Genomic DNA, 27,303 nt, shown 5'->3' with positions numbered 1-27,303 from the left:
GCCTTCTGGGGTCAGGAACTGCTAGGCCCCGGGACCCAGGGACCCAGGGCTCAGGCCTTCAGCACACGCCCTCTTGCCAGGCCCCTGGCTGGGCATGAGGGAGATAACAAGGTGTTTCCGACAGTCACGATCCTCGAGGAGTTAAGGGTCTGGGAGGCGAGACAGGGCAAGTTCAGAAATAACTCACTTGCGCAGACAGTGGTAAGCGGGAGAGGAGCAGACAGCACGCGGAGGGGGCAGGGGGAGGGTCCCCAGAGGAAGATCAAGAAAGAAACATTCGAGGCAGAGCCGCGGGACACATACCTGATGTTCGGATGTCAGCGTCTCTTCCAGGCTCTGGAGTAAATTGCGTCTCTCCTTCGTCACACTGGGCTCCCTCCTCAGTCCCGTTGGCAGGTGCCCACCTCAGGGAGCGTCCTCTGTGTTTCCTGCATGATCAGCAGCTTCACAAATCGGATGTGGTGACAAGCTTGAAGTCACTGGTCTCCACAGACACCTTCTGGGACTGGTGACACAGGGGAGCTTGAGCAGGACCCCAGAGAGAAGCAGGTATTGACATCTTGCTGCGGTCAGCAGGGCTGGCTGAGACCACAGAGGCTGCTCCACGGATGCTGGCCACGCCCGTCGGCGCGGCCCTCCTGCTGGGTGGTGGAAACTGCGGCAGGTGAGCGGCTCAGATCTCCCGAGTCGCTGAATTCAGGCCCTACGAGAGTGTCAGAATTTCTCAAAGGGGAGGGGGACAAGGCGTCTTGAGTGTGGTATACAGCAAACTGAAAACCCACGTTTATTTATAGAATATAAATTTATTAATATAAAACTGAAACGGGCACAGAAGTCAATAACTTTATTGGTGTCTTTGCATTTCTCAACTCGAGCTCTTCTCACACTACCCTTCCGAGTCGCCGGTGAGAAACCCAAGACACGCAGCATCTAGATCTACCTAAGGCCACAAGCTGACTGTGGGGAGACGGGCTTGTTCCAGAAACAGCGTGGTGGGAAAAAGTGTTTGTCATTCTAGAGTAGCTCTAGTTGGCTCTGGGCAAAGGATGCAGAGTGAAGAAAAACTCTTTCCGGGAATTGGGATTGTCATTTTTCTGTGTGTACATTAGCTTCCAGGGGACAATGGTCACCTCCAAGGTCAAATTCTTGAGCCGCACTCAAAAGAGGCCTAAAGGCCAGGAGTGGAGCCCCAGGGGGAGGCCCACCACACACCTGGAGATGCGCTCACGCTCCATCCTCAGGACCATCCTCAGGTGGTTCCTTTTACTGTCTGAGCTGATAGAACGTCACAAATGGAGCTCGATGAGAGTGGGGCTCAGACACTGCGGCCTGCTAGAGTTGGACGGCCAGTCTCCAGCAGGGGCTGGGGTGTCTCCCCAAGAAACCAAGCCCCCAACAAGCCCCCCTTTCTGTAGACGGGACCGTCCCCACTCAGTTGAGGACCTTCCCCACTCACGCTCTCTGGGTGCCAGAATCTCCCCTTACTCCCCAACACTGGACCAACCCCCAAACTTAAAAGTCCTGCTGGCTGCCTTCGCCCTTAAACAGGCAGAGTGGTGAGGCCTGCCAGGCCAGCTTCCAAACCCCGCCGTCTCCAGGAGCAGTTCGCCTTGGGAGCATCGTTTGGAAGCAAAAGCCTGTGGCTCCGTTCCTTTTCATTTTAGAGCTGATCTGCTAGCAAAAGGTATTTTGCAAGGCACGATGGAGGTAGAACGTCTCCTCGGCTAGCCACTTCGCAGACATATGGCCTGCTATCCCACCAGTTAGGAAGTGATTATTGGAGCCGCACAAACAGACTTTTTTGTCAAAGTGGAGGTGTGATTTTCTCAGGTTCTGTGAGAACACACACACATATTTTTACCAACCCAATCTGTTTTCCAGCAGCCGGGTGGCCGCAGGGCCTGGGAGGCCAACCCGGATGGTCGGGAGTCAGGCAGGTGTGCCCGTGCAGTCCCCGGAGGCCTCGAGCCTGCCTGCTGAGAGCCAAAGACCCACGTTCACTCTGCGACCACAGACAGCCCCTCTGCCCTCCCTGCCTGCCTCAGCCCTCGCCTGTGACAGGAAGGACGGCCGCAAACGCTGCCTCCTTGCACGTAGTGCCACGTGACGGGGCTCAGCTACTACACAGAGCCAGATCTTGTGTTTAAACTCACTATTGCTAGTTTAGTTCCAAGATCTCTTTGAAATAAACCTTAAGACATATGAGAGACACTAGGGTGAAGACGGCAGATGCAACACATTCCTTTACTTCAGTTCCCTGTCCGAATCCGTCAGAGCCGAAAACCTGGTTTGGTTTGGTTTCAGTGTAGATCTGTACTCCCCAATATGGCAGCCCCTGGCCGCATGGACTAAATTTACATTTTTGTTAAATACAGTCTACACTTCAGTTGCACTAGCCGCATCGCAAGTGCGCACAGCCACACGTGGCTGGGGCTGCCACATTGCACAGGGTGGATAAAGAACATTTCCATCATTGCAGAAGATTCCACCAGACAGCTCTGTCACAGACCCTCAAGGAACGACATCTAGGGGACAGCACAGTGGCAAAGCGCCGGAGCCCGGCTGAGCAAGCAGATTAAAGGTGAATCCCAAACTAGAATCGGAGGAAGCCACGAAGCCCAGTCACCCTCAACGCTCACAAGGTCGGAGCAGGAGTACGAAGGACGCCCACATACCCTGACGGTTAAAAAAAAATTCTAAACCAAGATAACAAACTTTATTTAAAGGTTAAAAAAAATACCTTCTATCCTCTACCTTGACAATTCTTGATGATGCGAGAGGCCAGTGCGTTAGCTTCCTAGGGCTGCTATAACCAAGGCCACACACTGCGGGGCTGGCAACAACAGAGATTTGTTCTCCCACAGTTCTGGAGGCCAGAAGTCCAAGATCAAGCATCAGCAGGGTTGGTTTCTTCTGAGGGCTGCAAGGGAGACTCTGTTCTAGGGCGTGTCTTAGTGCCTGGTGCTGACCGGCTGTCCTTGGTGTTCCTGGGCGTGTAGCTACATTTCTGCTCCTTCTTCACACCGTGTCTGCAGGTACCTCTGTCGGCTCATGGCCTCTTCTTATAAGGACACCAGGCATATGGCATGAAAGGCCCACCTTACCCCACTGTGAATTTACCTTAACTAATTACATCTGCAATGACCGTATTTCCAAATAAGGTCACATTCTGAGGGACTAGGGGTTAGGACCTTGACATATCTTTTGTCGGGGACACTGACAAACCCAGACCATCCAGCATCAGATTTATGTCCTTCCCAGGCTGAGCTCTGACCAGAGCACAGGAGCACAAGGGTAGCACCCTTCCCTCCCTCCATCCCACCCCCAGCCCCATCCTACACCTGAAAGGCCTGGTCATAGCTCAGTCCAGACCTCCCCCTGCTGCTCACGCCGGCAGCACAGGCCACTCCAGCAGGACAGGCTATGGGAAGAGTCCTGCTTAGGTCCTGGGAGCAGGGTTGGGACCATTTAGATAGGGAATTTCAAGGCCTCATTTCCCTGAAGTATGTTCCAGAAGGAGGGAACGTGGTGGGCATGACCTGAGTGGGCATGTCCTCTTGGCTCTTGGGAAGGGGCACAGCTATGGAGGGAACTCAGCACACTCTAAAGCCTGTGGCCTTCCAAGGGCATTCCTGCCAGGAAGAAGCCAGACGTACCCAGCAAAATCCACAAAGGGCTCCGGATCCGGTGGCACCCAGTGCTTCTGAAAGTGAGGGTGAAAGAAGAGCTATAAACAGACTTACTTGAAAGTTTGGTTAAGAACCAGTTAGATCCTCAAATCCTGTTCCCTACCCCAGCAGAACACTGTAGGTTTATTCTCTGGAGAGGGTAGAACAGGCCAGGGCACCACACAGAAACAGGGTTAAGTGAAGGTTTACATACTGAATATCGACCCACCCCAGCCCACTTCTCTCAGCCTCCAGAGTGTCCAGCCTGTCACCTCCAGAAGAGGACTAAAGGCTCTTGTGAACTCAGACCAGCCCAAGGGGAAAGATCTGAAGATCCTGGTATTGTTAGTTCCGTGAGAAAACATCTTTACCATATTCTTTTACGATGAAGCCCACAATCAGTGACCTTAATCATACATTCAGCGTTGCCAATCCACTTCTCATACCGCACTCTTAAATATGAGCCGGGGACAAGCGTCTCAGACATCTGAAGAAAGTCCCTGACATGAGAGGCAGGGACCAAACACAGAGAAAAGGGGCGAATCGGCGGGAACGGGGATGACACACACAGAAGGAAACTTCAAAAACAGGAAATGATGATCAATATCATCAGATAGACAGTGATGCATGGTATCCACGAAAATAATACCTTTTTCAAAAATAGAAATACTTAGAGAACAAAAAAGAGCAGTTAGAAATTTAAAATGTAATATCGTAAATGGAAAGCTCATTAGAAAAGTTGGACAATCAAACAGAGAAAATAGAGCAAAAACTGAAAGATGAGTTCAAGACATTTAACATATCAAAATGGAGCTCCAGAGAGAGAGAAAACAAGAAACGCAGGAACAGAAAGCACTGAGATACAATTAAGAAAAGTTTCTGAGAACCGAAGGACCCAAAGAGTGCCCAGTACGATGGGTGAGAAGATGCCCTCCCCGAGACAATCACCATAAAATGTGAGCACATCTAGATAAAAAGAAGCCCCGCAAGATGTCAAAGAGGTAAAAATAGGTCTCATGCAAAGGATCAGGAGCCAGACTAACCCTGACGCTAGAATACAAAGAAGCAAAAATCTGGGGAAAATGATTTCCAAACCAGAATTCTGTACCGGGCCAGGCTGCCCACTGAGCGCGGAGGCAGGATGGAGAGCGTTGGGCATTCAAGGCACCGCACTGGTTACCGCTCGCCCGTCTCAGGAAGCTGTTGGAGATTGGCTGCCCCAGAGCGGGAGAGAAAACCCAGTGCCCCTTGATGTTCTATCAACCAATAACATGGAGGTCTGAAGCAATAAAAATATTGTTTTTTCATTTTAATAAGCTTCCTTTCATGAGGACACATTATACATTGTCATCTGACTTAGTGGTACTTGTTTTAGGAGAGAAAACAATGACCCTATCCAAATTTCTCAAATTCCTTGAAACCAAAGTCAATCCCAAATGCAGTTTAGGTCCAGAGCTGAATGTCCTTACAGCCCACTTGCTTTTCTCTTTGCACATTTTCCCTTGTGGATCTTATAAAGGGCTTATTTTCCATTTCCACAGTTTTCCATCATAACAGACAGAAGTCAGGGGAGTGAGATAAATGAAATTATTAAATGGTCTCTTCACACCCTTTCCTGACCCCGTCATTTGTTCATCCGTTCGTCTTCTAACTAAAGGTTTCTGTATGAGTGAAAGAACAAACGAGTGAAGAAACAGAAGATTTCATCAGCGCTACCAGCACGTAACTAAACCGAGGGTCTCGTCCTCATCTGCTTTCCTCACCAGTCAGATGCGGCCCAGGATGCTAGGCGCTGGCCCTGGGTGCTGGGTGCCGGCCCAGGGTGTTAGGTGCCGGCCCAGGGTGCTGGGTGCTGGCGCTGTGCACACAGCTCTGGGGATGGCCCCCAGTCTCGCTGGCTCACATCCTGCCTCCCCTCCACTCCTGTCCCTCCCAGAGACAGTTAAACAATAGGGACCTGGGCCAGCTGCACCCAGGGGTGCATCGCGTCATTTTCCTGGGGACTCGGCTCCCTGAGCCTTCTGGATGAGGAAGCAGCGTTGATGGCTGATGGGGGCAGCAGAGCAGGGGAGACTGTGGAGATGTCTGGAGCCGAGAGCCTGAGCAGTGACCTCCCCCCGAAGCCCAAGTCCTGGGGTGAGTGGCGTAACTTCCCCGAGCTTCGGTTTCCTCAAATCTGAAATGGGGATGATGATGGCGCCAACCTCCCAGGTATCCTGGGGCACAGAACGGAAGGCGGGAGACACGTCACTTCTTTATAGCCGTGGTGCTTTTCCCTCTTGGCCTTTTTTTCATGGTCCCAGAACAAACAAAATTTGACTGAAAGGTTTGTCGTTGATGTTCCTTCACACTCGTATCATATTTCCAACACTCATACATGTTTTCCTTCCTTGGTGGAGGTGGGGGGATGGCCCCCTCCCCCTGCAGCCACGCTTAGGGCCCAGAGCTCCCTCGTTTATTCACGGATCAGGCACTGAGTGAGGATCACATTCCAGAAGAGGGAGAGAAATAATAAAGGAGAAGTTTGGTACATAAATTAGTTACATAATAGGTTAAAGGTCACACACACTATGGGAAAAATGGATACTGGGTGGGGACCGGGCGCAGGTTGCGCATTAAGCAGGTAGGTCAACATGGACCTCGTCAAGAGGTGGGATTAGAGCGAAAGCCGGAGTCCACCATGGGGAGATCTGGAGAAAGACTGTTCCAGCAGGAGGGAGCAAGGCCGTGAGGTGGGAGCGTGCCCACGTGTCTGCAGATTCCTCCCCAACCCAGACATCCGGTCACCCCTTGACCTGACTCTGCCCTGGCATCTGCCAGCAGCCAGGCTGGGGCCAGGCGTTGCCCCTGGTAGTCCGAGCCTGGCCCTGCCTCCCCGGCCTGCCTGGATGTCCACACACAACCCGCGCCCACAAAAGAGCTCTGTTACCCTAGGCAGCCCCACCCTGAGGTCTCCCCCACTGCCAGCCTGCAGGCCTGGACTCTCTCATCCGGAGTCCCTTCCTGTGGCCTGGCTGGGTCCAGCAGTGGGTCCCACCACAGTGTCCAGGTCTGTGCCCAGCTTCTCCTCAGAGGCTGCAGTTAACCCAGTCGTGCAGCTAACCACACACTACCACTCGCCCCGGTCACCGCTCACAGCCACCAGGCACAGTGGGTGGGGCTGGAGGTCGCCCTGGACAATGAGGGCTGCCTAGATGGTGACTGGCCTGGTGGACAGGTGGGTGGACCACAGGTGAGCTGGCATAAGGAGAAAAGACAGTCCTGTACTGCCCTCGAAAGCATCCCACAGAGGAATGTCCTCTCCCCCGGAACACTGCTCCTGGTCCCCTCCACCACCCCTACAAGGACAGCCCCTCCACCCCCAGCCTCCACCCCTAGACTCACACCCACCTGCCTGCACCCCTGGGTGTGGAAATGCAGGTGCTCCGTACATACTCCCTGTGCACCTTAGTGCTCTGTGAGGTGGGCCAGGAACTCTCCAACAATTTTTAGCAACAGAATTATTCCTTCAAATGAAAACCCGTGAAGAGCCCAATAGACAAGGCAGAAAAGTGAAGTGGACATGAGGAACCCGGCTGGAACAACGTGCTCCCTCCCCATACCCCTGCCCTCAGCAGGGGCCCCAGGACCCCACAAAGCCCTTTAGGGACCCCAACAGACCCATGGGCTCCCAGAGTGGGGGCAGCAGCGGCCTGTGGCTGACAATCCGGAGTGGGGTGACAGGCCCAGCCAAGAGAGGCAGCCGGGGACTGAAGTAACTGAGTCCTGTGCATGTGTGTGTACGTGTGTGTCTGTGTGTCTCTGTGTGTGTCTGTATGTCTGTGTATATGTTTTTGCGTGTGTGTGAGAGTGTGTGTGAGAAAGTGTGTGTGTCTATGTGTATGTTTATGTGTGTGTGACAGAGAGAGATCTGGACATCTCGGTCGATGTATAATTTCTCTACAGCTAAACACACAGGCCACAGTCAGAGCCATTTCAGCAAATGGCCATAAAACCAAAAGATAAATAGGAAATCCCCAAATTGCAGGGCTTTGTCTGAGTGGGGAGTGGTGTCACAAAGTGCTGTCTGAAGTAAGTCAAGTTTGCGGTGGCCCAGGTGGTGTGGGCAGACAGAGGGGACCCTGTTCCCCATCCGCCGCCCCATGAAACCTGCAAGGCTGGGGGCTGGCTCCCGAGCCCCCGGTCAGGGCCAGCCTCCAGGACTGAGGACCGTGGAGCCTCCTGGGAACGCAGCCCTCTCGGGGTGGGGACGCAGCCCTGGGCTCCCCTCTGTGAGCCTCGAGGAAGAGGCCCACCCTCTCGGTCCCTCAGTGTGTCTGTGGCTGGGCAGGAGTTGACCCCAGGCCCTGGCACCAGGGTCCCCCAGGTCCCCCACCCCCTGCAGAGGATGCTGCCAGCGAGTGAACCCCAACATTCAAGCAATGACCTCGTGTGGCACCTCCCTTCTCCCCCACAGCCACTGACCTCACGGATAAGCAAAAGAAAGAGAGAGTTTAAGCAGCCGGCCCCAAGCCACCCCCAGAGAGCGGTGAGCTGGGACAGGAGCCAGGCCTTGGTTAGAGCCGTGCTGGGCGACGCTCCCTGCCTCAACAGAGTCTCGGCGCTAGAACCGCCAAAGGAGATTCGAGTGTAATTCCACTCTGAGTGTCAGAGAACGCCACTGTGGCCCGTCCTCAACGGCCTCCATCAGGGAAGGCCCATCCAGACAAGGCGGCCACACAGCCGGCTCCTCATCACAGCGACCTGGGGACCCAGAGGCTGAGCCGCCACCTCAGGCAGCAGCGGGAGAGGGAAAGCCTGCACAGACCTTGGGCGCTGGGGAGACAAGCAGGTCCTGCACCCCTCCCCACTTTTTGACACCTGCCCTCCAAAGACCCAGTCCAGAGACTTACCTGTCCCCTGCCAGGCAGTTTAACCAGGTCACGGCCAACCCGACCCGACAAACCTCCCACTCCAGGGCGTGTGCACCTCGGATGCCCCATGGAACTGACATCTGCAACTGAACAGCCACATAAGGAAACATTTTTTTTTAATTTTTTCAGAAAAGACACTTGGATTTAAGAGACCGTCTGTCGCTGCCAGTGTGTGCTGCAGGCTGATCCACATGGAGTCAGAGGCTACCGCAGGACCAATGGGCAGCCGTCGGGGGGCTGGGGCACCCAGGAAGGTGCAGCACCCCAGACAGAGACCCGGCAGACAGCAGGAGGGGGCAGAGAAGGGCTGGATTCTGGTCCCGCCACCCACTTGCTATGTGACTCTTGGCAAACTACCCAATTCTTCTGTGCCTCAGTTTCCTCATCTCTGACTTGGTGATCCTCGTAGAAGCCACCAAATGGATTCCTGGTGAGGATTAAGTGGAATAATGTGTGTGTATCGTGGGATGCGGCCTTGACACTGAACACTCCAGAAACTTTGCTAAGATTATAACAAAAATGCAGAGTGTTCAATAAATAACTAGTGTTTGACCAAATTTATTAAAAGAAAATTTAATGGGAAAGAATCTTGCCACCTGTCATAAAATTCTTATTTTTTATTTTACCCTAAAGGTCGTTATATAGGAATACAAAGGCAGTGGGTGTGATCACTCACTGATCAACACACACGTAATCAGGAAATGTCTCTGCATATACATTATACTTTGACCTAAAATGTATTTTATAGCGCCCTAGGCTTCCATTATTGGTATTAATAGTCTTACAGGTGGGATATACTCACCATTAAGGATTCAGGGAACAAGATTTTGACCCATAAAATAACAAAGTAAGTACTAATGAATGTGCTTTATAATGGGATACTGTAATTGGTTTCACTGGTTTAACTTAAAAGTCTCAAGATTTTATTTTCCAAAAATATTTACTGTTTAAAGGTCCTATTCTGGCTGAGCCTAAGTATGACTGCCTTCATCCAGAATGAATTATTCCTAAAACCTGTGGGTGTTTAGGGGTTCACTGCAAAGGACATGGAATAAGGTCCCCAAGAAAACAGAAAAAACACTCACACGGCTGGAATGGAGAAGATTCGGGGAAAGTGTTTTAAACTGGGACCTTTCCTTTGGATGCAAGAAGTAAAAGGTTCCTCCCAAGGCGGCCTTTGCCTATCGATGGTGGTGACCACCGACCACGGCTCCACCCTGCTCTGCCCTGGTGGTGCCCCCAGGATCCCTGAACACCCTGCGAGTTTCCTGCCTCCCCACCTCCCGTGAATATTAACCCCTGTGCTCACGTGATGCACAAGACCACGGGGCTATTTCTGAAGCCAGTTAATCCTCCGAGACAGGCAGATCGTGCTGGGAGAAGTCGCTCAGAAGCTCTGTGGCTTAACACACCCAGGTCACCCTTGCTCCCAACACGCACCCCAGAGGCTTGTGGGACCCAGCATGGTGGACCTGTGGTTTCCTGTCTTCTGCGACAAGGAAGAAGCGAGGGAAGATACATCAGTGTGGCTCACAGCCAGTGCGTCCCTTGCCTCCCCTGGAGCTGGAAGACCCCTGAGTGTCCAGTAAGAAAAACCAGTAGGAGCACCAGGGACCTGGGTCACACAGCTCTGGTCACACCTGCGGATGGAGGCTTCAGAGCTGTTTTCAGTCGCCAAGTCCCCTTCCAGTCCCTTCCTTCGGCCACCAGAGCTCCCTCTGCATAGCCCAGCCCCTCTTCCTGCTTTCCCTGCTCACCGGGGGCTCTGCCCCGTCCCCAGTGGGCCTTCCTGCTGCCATGTCACAAGCATCTTCCCTTTAGGAGCTCCTACAATGCCCTGAGGCTGCATCCCCAGCACTACCTTGCTCTAGGGTCACCTGTGCATGAACCTTTCCCCCACCGAGCAGAAAGCCCTGGGGACAGGTGCAGGGCTACTCCACTCCCTCTGCAGCCCTCATGTTCGGCCCACCAGGGGCTCCAAACCCATTTGTTCAGCTCAACAGAGCAGCTTCCAGAGCCCAGAGAATGCCAGGCCCCTTCCCAGAGCTCGTGAGGAACGGCTGAAAGTCGAGGGGTCACAGGTCAGCTGGCAGGAGAGGTGTGAAGAAGCCTAGTTCTCTGACGCAGCACAGTTGAGTCATTGCCACAGTGGTAGGCCAGGTGAGACAGTTCCAGAAACTTCCAGCTCACAGATCCCTTATTTCCCATGGCCCAGTTTAGTCCCTGTACATGTGACATGGAGAACTGTTCCCTGAAACATGTCACAAGAAAAGATGTCACCCAAGGCATTCGTCTTTTATCTCTAACAAATTATCACAAACTGGGTGACTAAAAGCGACACAAATGTATTATCTTCCAGTTCTGGAGGCCAGAAGCCTGCAGTGGGTTCCACTGGGTTAGTGTCAGAGTACCCACAGGATGTGTTCCTTCTGGAGGCTCTAGGGCTGATGCGGTTCCTCTTCTTTTCCTGCCACCCTCAAAGCCAGCCACGGACAGTGAGTGTCACGTCAGACCCCTCGACACTGACTCCTGTGCCCTGGTCCACATGCAGGGCCCTTGTGATGACAGGAGCCCACCGGGTAAGCCAGGCTACGCTCCCATCTCAGTATCCTTCACTCGACCACCTCTGCAGAGGCCCTTCGCCACGTAAAGTACCATAGTCGCAAGAGCTGGGCCTTAGGGTGTGGGCGTCTTTGGGGGCCTTTATCTTGCCCACCACAGTCCAAGGAAGGCACCTTCCACAGGACATTCTCTGACTACAGAGGCACCCAGAGGCCTGGGCCAGAGCCTGGGAGGAGCTAGACGGCCTCTGGGCCTCGCGCTGTGTCATCTTTGCAGTGAGTGAGTAGCACCCGGGGCTCATGGTGCTAGGACGTCCCCTCCCAGGGACCGGCAGTCACAGAAGGTCCCATTTTGAGCAGCAGGTATGGTGTTCTTCCCGTCCTGTAGAGGGGAGGTGGCCATTTCTACTGCTTTGTAAGTCATGGAAGGGAAACCCGGGGTTTGCGGAGAACACTCCAGGATCTGGGCCACGGCCCCTCAGGAGGCCTGGACCATGCTGCACCCTCTCAGGACACATGGGAAAAGGCAGCGCCCCGCAGCAGAGAGAGGGGAAGCCTGCCAGGCGTGGGGGGCACGATGCTCGACGTCTGGCGGGAGGCACTTCCCGCCCACGAGCCAGGTCTGCTTGACCACAGATGTTGAATATCTTCAGATCTCTAGAAATCAGAGAATCGTGCAATCTAAGGTGAACAGCATCCTAAAATGTGATCTGGTCTGCCCCACCTGCCCTGAGGAAGGTTCCATTAACTCTTTTACAGGTGCTACAAGACCATCACAGGCACCAAGCAGGTAACGGTGGCCTTCCCCAAAAAATACCGAGACTGGATAGAGCCAGAGGTGGGATCTGGGCCTCCAGTTTCCTGTCCAGGGGCCCTGGGCCTTGTCCCCAAGGCTCCAGGAGCCCAGGGCGCCAGTGCAGCTGCGGGGGCTCGGCTGGGAGGTTGGGGGACAGCAGGTCCCTCATTCCTGGCCCGGACAGCTCCAGCTGCAGGGGCTTCTGCAACTACTTAACCTCTCTGGCCTTGGTTTCCCCTGGAAAAGAGGGGCTGGTCTCCCCACCTCACCCTTAGCATTCGTCAAATACCAATTCCCTTCCCTCATCTCTCTCCCTCCTTCCTCCTCCTCCGTACTTGATTCAAATCAAGCCAAAGTGATTTTCCTAATCAGCCTCACTAATTTCCGGTCCCGGCAGTTTCCAAAACTAAAATGCCTGTTGCTCAGAACCTGAGGTCTGAGCTTCCTGTGGTCTTCCCGTGTGGGCCGCATACCAGCGGGGCGATGGAGGGGTAGGTCAGCCCGGGACCCCGTGCCAGCCCCGGCCCTGGGGCAGCGGAGCAAATGGTCCAATTATTAATTCTTTCTCCCGTGCAGCCAGCCCCCTACGCGCGTCCGCGCTATGCTCACCCTCCATCTCCTCAACACAACGGGGCCGCCCACACGGCAGGGGCCCCAGCGTGCTTGGGCTCTGAGTCATCCCAACATGGGGTTTCATTCCTCTCGGGGTGATTTATCATGAAGAATCACATAGGCTTCATATGTCAACAACCCACTGGGCAGCGGAACGTCCCCCGCCTCCTCGGGCTGCTCTGCCCAGCGCAGCTGGCTCCCAGCTCCTTCCTCCCCGCTCCAGCCCTCGCAGCCCTCACCTGTCCCACCCTCCCTCCAACCCCTTCCTGGACGCAGTCCGGTTGGGCCCCGACCTCCAGAGCACTGTCCTCCCCTCTTCACTCCTGTGAGCACCCTGTTTCCTAAGGAAATTGCTGACGCTCTCCCTTCTGGGCTCACCAGAAGAAGGTGTAACGGGGAGGCCATTTCCTTCTCCCTCCTCTACCCTTGATGAACACACAAGTTCTAAACGTTCTCATCACGCTCTGGGACTTGGGCCTGCAAAGCTCCCCATCACGCATGGCCCCAGGTCCAATTCCTCTTTCTGCTGCTTAAGATCTTCCCGCATGTGGCTCAGCACCTGCTCCGCCCACACATCCAGCGAGTCCCCAGGCCCCGCCTGCCATCCGCACTGCCCTCCAGCGCAGGGGGCGCATTCCTACTCCGTCTGCAGCGCCCTCCTCTGTCCCCTCCTCAGTGAGACCCACTCCTCTGTCCTTCAAGGCCCGGCCTGGACCCCCTTTTCCAGCGCTGGAGGGTGAGGCTGCTCCCCACTAGCCCGTGAGCGCCACGCAGCACTTTCTCCCCCTCTCCGCGACCCCACGTTGCTAGCGCAGGACCGCGCAGACACGTGGCCAGAGCAAGGGCAGCGCGGGTGGTGTGGAGCTGCCGTGACTCATGACTCTAAACTGGGCGGCTCAAAACAACGGGAACTTATTTCCTCACAGTTCTGGTGGCCAGAAGTTGAAAATCAAGGTCATGCTCACTCTGAAGGCTCTAGGGCAGGATCCTTCTTTGACTCTTCTAGCTCCTGGGTTGCAATCTTTGTCATTCCCGACTTGTGGCTGTGTCACTGCAGCCTCCACCTCCATCATCCCACAGTGTTCTCTCTGTGCGCGGGTCCAGGTTTCCCTCTTTTCATATGGACGCCAGTCACTGGAAAAGGGCCCACCCACTTGACCTCCTCTTACTTGATCACATCTGCAGACCCCGACTCGCAAATCAAGTCACCTGCACAGGTGCCTGGGTTAAGACTTGGACATAGCTTTGTGGGGACACGACTCTACCCTCAACGCTAGCCATGAACTTCAGACAAGTTACTTCATCTGCCTGAGTCCAGGTTTTCTTAGCTTTAAGGTAACACCCTCCCGGGAGGCTGTGAAGAGAAATGAACTAAAGCAGGTGAAACCCAGCCCCTTCTCGGCACAGGCTCCTCGAGCTCTCTCTGTCCGGCCCACGAGACACTCCTGCGGGTAGAACGTCAGGCCCCGCAGCTGTGAGAGTGATGATATTATGGTCAAAATCTAGAATCTGTGCTAATTTATTTATTTAATTAGGGAATAACTGGCAAACTTTGCTACTTTAAAATGATTAACATTATTATTGTATAGTTATATAATATGTAACACATCACAAAATTTGTAATATTATAAATTTTCTTGAAACTTATAATAGTTATCAATCTTAAACAATTAAGAACCATCAGTTTAGAGCACAAAAATTGTTTACGGAGCATTTGTCCTCCCCCTACCCCCTTGGAGCCCAGAGTCACAGGGCTGGGGACAAGAGCTCGGGTTCTGGGCTGGGACTGCCTGGGGCCAGGTCCTCACTCACTGCTAACTGTCTGCACAATGGTGGGCGCACGACTTCAGCTCCCCGGCCTCAGTTTCTCAGCTGTGAAATGGGAGCATCCACCTCTCGGGGTTGCTGTGAGGGTGACACGGAGCAATGCTGTGTCGCACTCAGGACGCACCTGGCAGATAGTGAGTGCTCGGTGCCTGCCAGCTGTCCTGAACGCTGTGCACACACTTCTGGGGAAGAGAGACCTCAACGTGAACCCAAAGTCAAGGCCGGTGGGTGTTGTCTTCTGTGCTTGAAGGTTTTGCCCCGTTCACCGAGAGGCTATTGGGTGAGAGTTACCAGAGACCCCGAAGACTCCCCAAAGCCACTGCTGCCTCACTTGTCACCCTGAGAAGGCGGCGCAAGGTCAGGGCAGCAGCTCTTTGAGGGCTACTTGCTCAGGAGAGAGCTGACATGGAGTTAAACAGGAAAAATGTTCCCACCGGCCTTCACGTTCCAGTCAGGCCACCAACAGCACACACATTTCTAGCTAAGGTGAATAAAAAAATTTGCTCTGAAAATTCCAACGGGGGCAGGGGTTTGAGACTTTGGAGACCCTGGGTGGTTGCGATCCTGTGCTCAGCTCAGCGCTTCCCACACACCCCTCCCAGAGTGTGGCCTCACCCTCCTCCTCCTCCTCTTCCTCCTCCTCCTCCTCCTCCTCCTCCTCCCCCTCCTCTCCACGCCCTCAGCTCCGCTGCCCAGAACCTCCTCTCCTGAAGCACGAAAGAGACAAAGCCGCAAAGTCTCCTTTTCCCTTCAGTGCACCCCCCTCGCATTCCTCAAATGCTCTCCCGCTCCTCGGCCCAGCGCCAGCCGCTGCTCCCTCCGTCTGCACTGCACAAAACCGGAGACCTTATATGAGGTGGGAAGAAGGGAGCCCCGAGAGGAAACAGGAGCTAACGTCCCAGTGAGATGTCAGCACTCATCCTGGGAAATGGCGCACAGCGCCAGGCGCAGGTTCCCGAAACGCTGCTGCACCGCCGGTCACCATTTCTCTTCCGTTAGCGCTCATTCGCGTCGCCGTGTTGACTTTCCGTGTGTGTCCCCAGTCCACTCTAATCGTGGTGTGTGATTCTCTCCAACTCTCGTTGTTTTCTCCTTGCGTAGATGGGAAAAGTGAAAGGGCAAAATTAAAGGCGATTTCTTAACATCCTCACTTCAGAGCAGCTTTGGAGAAACGTTGGTCGAGTGGAACCAGACAGGGAGGCAACGCCAAGCCGGTCGTCCTGGAAGGGGGGCTCTGCACACGGGGGTGTCAGCTCCTCCTCCCTGGGGGCTCCCACCAGCTGAGAACACGGCCCCGCATCCAGCTGTCCCAACCCCAGGGTCCTGAATACACGGAGGGGCCTCTCCCATCAGATTGTGGGAGCTCCCTGAGTGCGGGTCCTGGGCCTTGCTGGGCCGTGTCCCCCTCAGCAATGGGACATCTGGAGGCCAAGGCGGGTTCTGGAACTGATCATTGAGGGAGTAGCAGAAGGTGGCCGGGCATGTCGCTCTCACCAGTCTCACCCTGATGCTCCCTGGCCGTTACGGGGGAAATTATATTGAGAGAGAGAGAGAGAGAGAGAGATCCTTCTGCCATCGGCAGCAAATAAATACAATATTAGTCATGTTGTTGTTTTAAATTAGAGCAGTTGATTTTTATTCCAGGATTCCTGAATTTAGAATCAAAGAACTGACAGGATGTCGTCCATTCAAGATCCATCAAGAAATGCATCGTCAGCTCTGGGTGTCTTTCCTGATTTAGCTTCTCTGAAGCCCACCCGCACACCCTGCGCCCTCTCCGACCCCCAAAAACATCAGTGCTTCTCAGCAATATTGACCTTCACAAGACTCAGCAATTACCAGGGGAATTTTGCCTCCAAACTGCCCTTTTCCCTCCCGGGGCCTCTGGAGCCCCTAACTGTCCCGCAGGGGCACAGACCTTCCCGAAGGGATCCCCTGGAGACCACCTACCGACCGCTGGGGAAACAGGCTCCTCGGCACCCTCAGGGGCTACAGAGGCTGCTTCTGAAACATCTGCAGAAAACAGAGGAGGTGATTGAACTCCCCTTTCTGATAAGCTCCCTGGCTGTCTTTTGCCCAAATACAAAGGTCCTCATTAGCTTTCACTGGCGCTTTGAACTCCACACAAAACCCTTCCTTCCCCTAACTGCCCGCTGGAGCTGGCTCTGGGGCCCACCAGGCCAGCCTGTCAGCATTTCCTTTGTTGTCTATTTTTAAGGTGTTTATAATGGAGCCTTTTTTCTGTTCCAAGCTCACCCCGCATAGGTGAAATCTCAGTCTGGGAGGATGTTCTGCAGCTTCCCAAACACCACCAGGCTCTTTTTTTAATGCCTGAGAGTACACTAAGCTACCTTCGAGTACAACCCATTTTTAGCATTTTTTGGAGGGCCTAGGTCAATCGGGAGTGATGTGAGTGCCCCCACGTACCAGCCAGGCAATCAGCAAAGCCCAAGAACATAGGGGAATGACTCCCATTTCTCCCGATGGCCCCAACCCACCTGCAAGCTGAGGTCCACACAATTATAGACAAGTTAAACAATTTCAATGCAAAATGCTTTTGTCCGTCAGAGGCAATATTTCAGCTGTCCTATGGGTCCCAGACTAGCCCAAAAATTTTGATTTAGTCCCTAGAGTTGCTGGTCTTCCACCCTAATGATGACAGGCCCAGGACAGGGCCGGCTCCAGGAAGAAGGGGACCCAGAGAGCATTCTCCCTCCTCCCCTCTGGACAAGGCAGGCATCCAGGGAAATTGCAGAGGGGGACATTTGTCTTCAGTGAATGTCCCCCCTGCCACCTCTGGGCCCCTCTTTCCTTGGATGCTGAGCTCCAATTCCAAAGCCCATGCTATAGCACCCTATCCCTAGAGGATGGGGTCAGATGCCCACTCCTTACCCCGAGTGCTCCACTCTTGGCCCACACTGATCTCTGCTCCCTGTGCCCAAGCACCGGGCCCTGCCTGCTCAGTGCAGCTAGGAATCCAGTCCCCTGGCAGAGCACCCTTGCAGGGAGGATGCAGCAGGGAGCAGGGGGCAGCCTGGCCCTGTCACATCTGGCCGTACAGCAGCAGACAGGTCACTTCACCACCAGAGACACTGCCTCCTTTATCAAGCAAAGGCATCAGGGCCCTAGACCATCTCATACGACCTCCTGTGCAATCGTGTGCATTTTTTTTTTAATTATTAACCTACATGAATATCCACGCGATAGACTTTCAGGCAGCGTCAAAAGACCTGATAAAAACCACCTGGACAGTTTAGAAGAAGCTAAACCTTCTCCCACCCCACATACTCTGAAAACTCAAGGTTTTCCTGATGCCGGAGTCTCCTCAGCAGAAGAGGCAAAAGCTGAGTTTACAAACCATGTGCTGGGGAAGCCGGGACCTCCTGTGTTCTGGGAGCCCCCCAGGTCGTCGAGCCCCGTGTCTGCACACAGCTGGGGAAGCAGGCCTCTCCACTGCCCGTCTGTGATCAATATCCTCTATATGATCGATACGGATCGCCACAGTTAAGGACTCTCAAATGCCACACAGTTTGGCCACTACCAGCCAACGCCCTTGAATTCCCTGTGTATCGTATTATCTCTGTTCTCTCGTGGAACTCCGCATTGTGTGCAAAATGATGCAATATTTCTGCAGTGCCTCCAAGAGACCACTGGGAATTTGCAATGTTTTTCTAGACTTGCACCTACCATATTTTAGGCCACCTCAGGATGGCGAGGAAGATGATGGTCCATGATATAATTAAATTCTGTACTTTATATAACAGGTTTGCTCTAGACTGACTTTACTAGAAAGGTGTCTACAGCATGTGCTTAATACATAAGAGAATCGTTTATATACAGGCAACTTTTCCACAACTCATTACTCCACGAAGCAAATGTTCCTACAAGGATAATGGAGCATAATTCAAAGAGTAGCCTGGACTCACTTAACACTCCTGCCAGAGAGAAAATCAGACAGCCCACAGCAGCCACGTCACTGCACCAGTGGAGTGTGACCTGCCACAGAGCCAAGCACATCCAAGCCTTAGAGCGCCGTGTGTTGCACCAGCATCCCAGACAGAGGTGACTCTCCAGGCAGTGGATATTGTTCAGGCTTCCTGCTTCCTTCTGCTGCTGTCCCTCTCCCAGCCCAACTGGCTGGAAGGAAAGGGAACATGCAAAACCGTTGGAGTTGTGAGGAAAGACACTAAAGCCATGCACAGTCTGCTGTTTGGAATTCACGCGCCCGCCTGTACCAAACTCTTGAAAACATCCCTCCACCAGCACGTGTTCACCACGTGGCTCTGGCCCAACACCGGGCTGGGCACTGGGGAGTCAGAATGTCCAATGTGTGGTTCCTATCTCCCCAAGGCAGGTAATTGATTCAGTTCAGTGGTTCTCAACCAGGGGCAGTTTTGGCCTGCGAGGGATACTTGGTAATGTCTGGAGACGGTTTTGGCAGCCACAGTGGGAAGGGGTGCCACTGGTACCCAGTGGGTAGAGGCCAGGGATGCTGCTAAATATCCCAGGAGGCAGAAGACAGCCCCTCAGCAAGGGTAAGAACCTGTGCTCTCGGCGAGGAGGGGAGCAACGTGGACTCAGCTGGGGCCAACGGGCACGGTGTCCTGCACTCTGCAACTAGGTGTCAACTAGGAGACCACGGAAGTTCAGGGACAGAGAGGCCATTAGGGTGACTGTAGCTACGCACCTCATTTCTGGGCCTCAGTTTCCCCTTCTCTAAAATAAGAGTCTTTAAGTTTGTGCCTACAAACAACTCTGGGTGGGGCTGTTTTTGCCCTTTCCTCTCTTAGACATAAAAAATCTCCTTCTACTCACACCATTTTAAATTAGGAATATTTGGTGGTGTGATCGTGTATGTTTAAAACCAAACAGAAATTTCCTGTTCCCCAGCACAAAATAAAATTCAAGTTTATAAAAGGGCCTTTAAAATCTCATAATCAAGCCCATTAGCCAAGCAAAATGCTCCACTTTGATTTCGTGGTGTTTAGCTTTCTTTTCTTAGCACCACTTCATTAGCACGCTTTTAATGGATCTTCTCCAGCCTGCTTCTTGAAATTGCTGAAAAAGAAAACATACGATTTTAAAGCACAAGATACAAGAGAAATATCCCTTCCCCTTTAAACATGGAGGCTGGGAGAGAGCAGAGCGCGGGAGACGCACAGGGACCCGGCTAGCAGGCCCGACCAGGTCCGGCTGGAGCTTTGGAATCTGCTGCTGCATTTTTGCTCACTGGCCTCATTGCCAGTGGGCGCACTAATTTCCAGCTCTTTGCTGCTTCAGCAGACCAGATTTTCTTGATTAATAACAAAAGGTTTTGTTGGGATCAGAGCTGTTTCCCACCATCTCTATGCAAACCCCGGCAACACAAACTGTGAACATTAACATTTCAAGGCGCTTCCTATTAAGGATGGCAAGAAAAGCCCCTCTTGGTGGGTAAAATCCATTTTGTCCTCTCTTGTGACATCTGTTCTAACTTTTAAAGCAGAAAGGAAACTAGATAATGCCAGAGAGTCCTTTGATTTACAGTACTTGCCCTTCGAATGCCGCCGCGCTCTCTGAAAGCCCGTAGCCTTTCCTTTCTGAGCCTGCACGGCACAGACGTGAGAATCTGCAAATTCCCTTCGCACCGGAGAACTCCAGAAGTAATTCTGAACTTGTCGTTCAAACTTTTAATTGTCTTTTTGATGATTGCTTAATTACATTTTCAATTACTTCTAAACCTCACAAAACAGTTTCTTAAACTTCAATTTTTAAAAACACAAAATTTTGGTGTTTATTGCTACATATGCTATTGCATTTCATCTCTAATTCCCCCCAAAGCTAATTTTGCTTTAGTGGAATGAGGAAATCGAAGCACATTCGGTCAGGCAACTGAAATATGTACACAAATACGGAGGAAATCCTGCAAGTGATAGAATAAAAAAGACAAGAAGAGAAGCCCCGCAGAGGCCCTGTCTCCTCCTACCATCTGTGCTGCAAGCTCTGGGGTCCCTTACATTGGTCATCCCTAAAACAAAGCTGAAGGCAGATTCCAGCCGGTTTTCCATTCACTATTCATTCAGGGGTCCATCCGCTCCATATGCATTCAGCCAACTGCTGTGTTAAATCAGGGCCTTCTCCCAGAATTGACATGGTAATGAAGTCATGGTGTTGCTCAGTGAAAAGACCGCCATAGGTATGCCCCTCTCTGACAAATCCGCCCTTTCACCCCATTGAGGCCTGAAAATTATCTCATAACATCCCAACATCTGTGCACGGGGTCCTGCCTTTTGGAGCTGGGCATGTTTATCCCCGGCCGTGCTCACATGGGGCGGGGCAGGCCGGGCCCAGCCACTCCTGAGCTGCAGCCCACCAGCCCCAGGCCCCCTCCCGCTCCTTCCCACAGCCTTTGTGCTCCCAGAGCCCCTTGGCCCAGAAATGCTGATGCCTGGATGCTGCACACCAGGAATTTTCGTTTGATCATTTTCAGGTGTTCAAGGTAGACCGCAAAGCTAAACTATTTCATGTGCACTTACTGTCAGAAAACCTTGTAATTAGTCAAGCAAGGAAAGCCGAACAAAAATGTGAGGTGGGGGCGGGGACGAAGCTGGGAGGGAGAAATTAGCTAATGAATTTTGCTCAGACTCTAGCAAATGGCATTTGCTCAGCTAATAAGTGTATTTGAACTATACTTAAACTGGTCCAGGTCAATAAAATGCTTCTAAGGGGAAGCAGGGGGGTTGGGGGGATTCACGGAAGGGCTACGCCATCTGCAACTTATATGCGTTCAGCCCTGATACAATGATTTCATTTAATTTGATTTGACATTTAAGAGCCCTTTTTGGAAAGAAAAATGAATATTTCTATGTTCTATTTGCTATAACCTCACCTGACTCTGCACATAGCTGAAAAGAATAAATGTCACATTCACTGCATTGCAAACAGTTGTGGGCCATCCTGGAGAGGAGGGGTATACAGGCGGCCTCCAATGAGTGCTCACAGAGTGCATGCGCCAGCCGATTCGGGCTCTGAGCACTCAGACTTGTTTTGTTTTCTTTCCCCATGTCCAAATTCAAGTGATGGTTTGGATAAAATGTTCGTGACTGCATATGAGATGCATTTCTGGCCAAGAGCCGGGATGCACAGAGCGCTCTTTCATTCAGGCGTCCAGGAAGCCCTGCTTCCACTGCGGGGGACAGAGAGCCAGGCCAGCGTGACCCAGGCTGTTTCCGAGAGCCCCTTTTCCTCTTCCAACACCTTTCAAACGCTTTTGGGTCAAGACTGAACTGTTCTGAAATCAGAGGACCTGGAAATGCATCCCGGGCAGCTATTTTTCATCAGGCATCCCGGAAAAAGGAGCCCTCTACCTGCTGGCCTCCAGGAGGTGCAGAAAGGGGGGAAAAGCAGGAGATGGAGGCGTCGGTGTTGATTTCACGTCTCGGGGGCCTTGCCCAGGAGCACAGTGGTACTTCAGAAATGCTTCCCAGTGGGTCCCCTCCTGTATGAGTCAGAGTTCTCCAGAGAAACAGAATCAATAGGATATACAGGGGTACATGAGAGGAGATTTCTTATGGGAATTGACTCACAAGACTACGAAGGCTGAGAAATGCCCTTCGGCAAGCTGGAGAGTCAGGAGGGCTGGGACGCAAAGTGCTGAGAACCAGGGGTGGGCTGGTGCCACACCCAGTCTGAGGCCAAAGGCACGAGAATGGGGGGTGGGGGCCCTGGGGTAGGTCCAGGGGCAGGGAACCTTTTCATGCACGAAGCCACATTAATTTAGCTGTAATCAAACTTCAATTAGACAGACTTAAAAATGTACATTATTTTGTAAAAATCTAACTATTATGTACTTAACAATTTCAAAAAAATGAAAATTATTTGCTAATTTTAAAGTTAACTAACCTTTTAATGACTTTGTTGTGTCTGCTTTTTGTTGGAAAGCATTTGAATATTTGGTTGCAGCATGGAGGTCCCCAGTTTCAGCTGATCCTTTGGATGGGTGTCAGTCATTTGTGACCTTAAGGGCATCTTGATTTGGGTCAGGTAGGAGAATGTAGATTCGCAGCAATAAGTGGTTGAAAAGCAAAAAAGCATTTTTCAGGCATGTTGCCAAAGGCGTGTGTATTCTACTGCATTTTTTCACATCTCAATTGGATCTTTCTGAGCATCAAACAATGACTTTAAAATGTCATCTACTGAGAGCTCAATGAATTCCATTTGTAGTTCTTTAGGTGCCTTGGTGATATTAACTAGGTGAGGCTGAAATGCTAATTTGAGTGTGATGTCATGACTCTCAAAGTCAGTGAACCTTTCATTGTATTCTCCAATTAATAGGTCTGTGACAGCTGCGTATTCTTCAAATGATTCGCATATATCATCCTGCTCATCAATGACCTTTGCTATCTGGGGAAAATGTTCATCTGAAATTTCCTTTTGAAGAAGAAGCGTTTCGAAAAAAGATAGCTTTTTTCAAAATGCTTGGATTTTTTGCCACATATCATATATAGACTTAGTTTTACCTTGCAGAGAAATATTCAAGTCGTTTTGCTTTAACATGATATCAGACAGAAATGCTGCATTCCTATAGAAATACTATTTCAGTAATTCACATTGCTGATTCTGTTCTTCATAAAATGTAACTATCTGTTCTCACAAAGATAAAATTTTGGCTAACACTTGTCCCTGGGAAAGCCAATGCACTTTAGAATGATACAACAAATCCACACTGAATACTTCATCATTCAACTTTACCATGTTACAAAACTGATGATTCCATGTTGCATTTGCACAAATGTAGTTAACAATACTTATAGCTTATTGCAAAGTGTCTATTAAAATAGCAGCTTTAACTCAGAGATTTTGCAGATGCAAGATACAATGAAAAGAAATGACAGCATCTGGATCTGTTAATACTTTTTTTTTTTATCTGTGCAATAAACCCTTCATGTTTTCCTGTCATGGAAGGTGCACTGTCTGTACAAACACTCACTAAATTTGCCAAATTCAGTCCAACCTCATGACATTTATCTTGAAAGCTGTTGAAGATATCTATTCCCCATGCCCATGCATGTTCTGTTCACAAGAGTACCCAAAGTGAGTAACTCTTCATAGCAAAGAAAATCTTCTGTTATGATCCCAATGAAGTGTAAAATCTACACCGAGTCAGTAGTCTCAGTTGATTCATCCAAAGCAATTGAATAATATATACCTTCCTTTTGAAGTATTGTATGAAGTTGTTTTCTTAAGGTGAGGGCTAATTCATATTGCCAATCAGTTATGGTTCTCCTTGAAAGAGGTATTTGTTTGTACTTTGAAATGTTATCAGGGTCTAAGCATCCTACAACTTCAACAATGCATTCTTTCACAATCTCTACATCACTGAATGGCTTCCCTTTTTTCCCAAGTATATAAGTTACTTTATAAATTGCTTCAGTGGCATTATTTCCAGGTCTTCTTGATGCTTGAAAGAATTTTCTTTGCTTTTGCTTTTCATCTTTTAATTTCTGCAATACAACCTTTCATGTCTCTCTCTCTCTAATTCAAAATATCTGTGGTCCTTATGAGTGTTATAATGCTGATGAGCACTGAATTTCGTTAATGTTGATACGGCAGTATCACAAAGCAAGCAAATCATTTTATCTTTAGCAGAAACAACATACTACTGCAATTCCCAATCTTCATTAAAACTTCTGTTTTCTTCCTTCAGTATTCTCTTGTTCTTCTTTCACATGATGGGCTGTAAAACAGAAAGAATCAAAAAATACTGTGGATCTGGCTGGGCGTGGTGGCTCACGTCTATAATCCTAGCACTCTGGAGGCCGAGGCGGGTGGATCGCTCAAGGTCAGGAGTTCGAGAGCATCCTGAGCACAAGCGAGACCCCATCTCTACTAAAAAATAGAAAGAAATGATCTGGACAACTAAAAATATAGAGAGAGAGAAAAAATTAGCCGGGCATGGTGACACGTGCCTGTAGTCCCAGCTACTCAGGAGGCTGAGGCAGGAGGATCACTTGAGCCCAGGAATTTGACGCTGCTGTGAGCTAGGATGACGCCACGGCACTCTAGCCCGGGCAACAAAGTAAGACTCTGTCTCAAAAAAAAAAAAAATACTGTCGATCTATGCAACTATTCACAAATTCCACTTTAAACAGAAAAACAGTACACTGCTGTCAAAAGCTGATAATTGACTGGCGTACTCGACCCCCATAAACTCTCACCAACTAGCCTCATGCGGTGGTGGCGCCAGTCAGGAGGGGGAATTTAGAACTAAATCATGAGAGTAGCAGCCGTCAATTTAGCCCTTATGGCTTATTAATATTCTAATTGTTCTGGTCAATCTGGGAGGATTATTTTGTTGAAACTTACTTTATTCTTTGGCATTTTAAGTACATTCATTTAAAAAATAAAAGTATAAAAGATGAACAAAAATGTATTAATACAAATAAAAGGATTTGTTCTGTAAACTTTGGATTCGGTCAAAAGGCCACACTTAAGGACCTAGAAGGCCTCAGGTTCCCCAGCCCTAGGTAAGTCCCAGAGTTCAAAGACCTACAAACCAGGAACTCCAGTGGTCAAGGGCAGGAGAAGATGGTTGTCCCAGCTCAAGAAGAAAGAGAAAGTTCTCCTTTCCTCCACCTTTCTGTTCCGTCTGGGCCCTCAGTGGATTAGATGATGCCCACACTGGTGGATACAGATCTTCTTTACTCAGTCTACTGACTCAAACGCTAATCCCTTCCGGAAACACCCTCACAGACACGCCCAGAAATAATGTTTTGCGAGCTACCTGGGCATTCCTTAGCCCAGTCAACACACACAATTAACCATCCTACCACCTCTCACCCCCCGTCAGGCCTGGGCTTGAGCCTCAGCACAGCCCCCCTGAGTAACTGCACTTCCTCCTAACTCCCAACTCATCCTCTGCCCAGCAGCTCAGCAAGGCTTCTAACACAGTACTCTGCAGACTCGGCCACACACTGCTTACTGACGGGGTTGAACCCCAGAGTCGGACGTCACTGTCTGGGGTGCAGCCTGCACCAAGGACCGGGGTTCTGGGGCACAGATCTGTCTGCTGTGCTTCCCAAGCTGCAACGCCCTCCAGAGACTTCCTGCTGTAGCACCGTCCATGTGCCCACCCTGCCTAGTCAGAGACCACCCCCGCCCCCACGCCTCTCTGGGCTCCCCTCCCCTCCAACCCCTCCTCTTCAGAGTGCTCAGAACAAGCCCCCGTCCCAGCCCTGCCCTTCCAAGGGCTGCACGTCAGCCTTCATTCGGCTGAGCCCTTCCCCACACGGCTGCAGGTCAGTTATGGATTGAGTTGTTTTCCCCAGGAAGTCGTGTGTTGAAGTCTTAACCCCCAGGACCTCAGGTAATCGAGGTAATCAAGCTAAGGCAAGGTCCTTAGAGTGGACCCTAATCCAACATGACTGGCGTCCTTATAAGAAGAGGAGATTTGGGCCGGGCGCAGTGGCTCACGCATGTAATCCTAGCACTCTGGGAGGCCAAGGCGGGCGGATTGTTTGAGCCCAGCAGTTCGAAATCAGCCTGAACAAGAGCAAGACCCCGTCTCTACTAAAAATAGAAAGAAATTAATTGGACAACTAAAAATATATAGAAAAAAATTAGCCGGGCACGGTGGTGCATGCCTGTAGTCCCAGCTACCTCGGGAGGCTGAGGCAGAAAGATCACTTGAGCCCAGGAGTTTGAGGTTGCTGTGAGCTAGGCTGACGCCACAGCACTCACTCTAGCCCGGGCAAAAGAGTGAGACTCTGTCTCAAAAAAAAAAAAAGAAGAGGAGATTTGGACACAGGTACACACAGCAGGAGGTGAAATGAAGAGATACAAGGCGCAGACGGCCATCTACAAGGCAAGGAGAGAAGCCCGGAACAGATTCTGCCCCACAACCCTCAGAAAAAAACCTATCTATTCTGCCAATACTTTGATTTCAGACTTCCAGCCTCCAGAACAAAGAGACAATAAATTCCTGTTGTGTGAGTGACGTAGCTTGTGGTACCTGGCTATGGTGGCCCTAGAAAACTGACACAGGGTCTGTAGGGCCAGAGGGATCTGCCCACTGGGAGCCCACACCCCAACTTCTAACCCGTTCCCTGGGTTCTTGGGAGCACAGAAATCCATGCCCAAAGGGCCTGGCCCCACGTGCAGGGCCTGAGCAGTCCTCTTCCCTGGGTGGGACTTCCCAAGGGGACCATGCCCCAAGGCCCGAGGGCCAGCTCCTGGAGGAGCATGGGGAAGCAGCTTGGGTTTGAGGGCTGAGGGGTCCACGGGCCACCCGAAAGACCCTCCTTGATGGCAGACAGGCCCAGAGGCAGGAGGGGCAGGGGGAGACTCTAGACCAGGGACCTCCGCTGTCCGCCTGCCCTGGGCCCCACAAACACCAGGGTGTCCCCCTCCCAGCCTGGCTCCATCACCGCTGTGTCATTCCTCATGGCAACAGTGTCAGGGGAAGGGAGAGGGCAGGCAACGCCGGTCCTTGCTGTGTCCCCTTCTTGTCCCAGGATGACGAGAAGCTGCGGATCCGGAATAATACCCTTATTCCCGGATTTTCCCAACCGTCTCTCTCCCCAGGCTTGTTTCCTAATCAAGACTTGGCTGTCATGCCATAGCCTCAGGCAGCAACCCTTTCTAAAAGCCCTGGGTTCTGATGCTGGTTTGAGGCTCCTTGCGGAGGCCCTTCACACAGCGCCCAGGGAGTCAGCAAGCATGGGCTGACCCGCCTCCACAGCAGGTGACCCAGGCCCAGGAGGGGCCACCCACACAGAGCGGTGGCTGGGGGTCGAGGGGCCGGGAAACCACAGGCCTGTGCAGGCCACGGTGCTTGGGGCGGGGACGGCTCCTCTCCCAGGCTCCACCTGAGCCAGACAGCACCCCCTGACAGGGCCAGGCCGGGCACAGGCCACCAGCAGACTGCACCGCTCCTCCCGGGTGAGAGC

This window comes from Propithecus coquereli, unplaced genomic scaffold (genome assembly GCF_000956105.1).
Source record: "Propithecus coquereli isolate 6110/MARCELLA unplaced genomic scaffold, Pcoq_1.0 Scaffold145, whole genome shotgun sequence".
Classification (NCBI taxonomy): domain Eukaryota; kingdom Metazoa; phylum Chordata; class Mammalia; order Primates; family Indriidae; genus Propithecus; species Propithecus coquereli.
Note: the sequence above shows the minus strand (reverse complement) of the source record.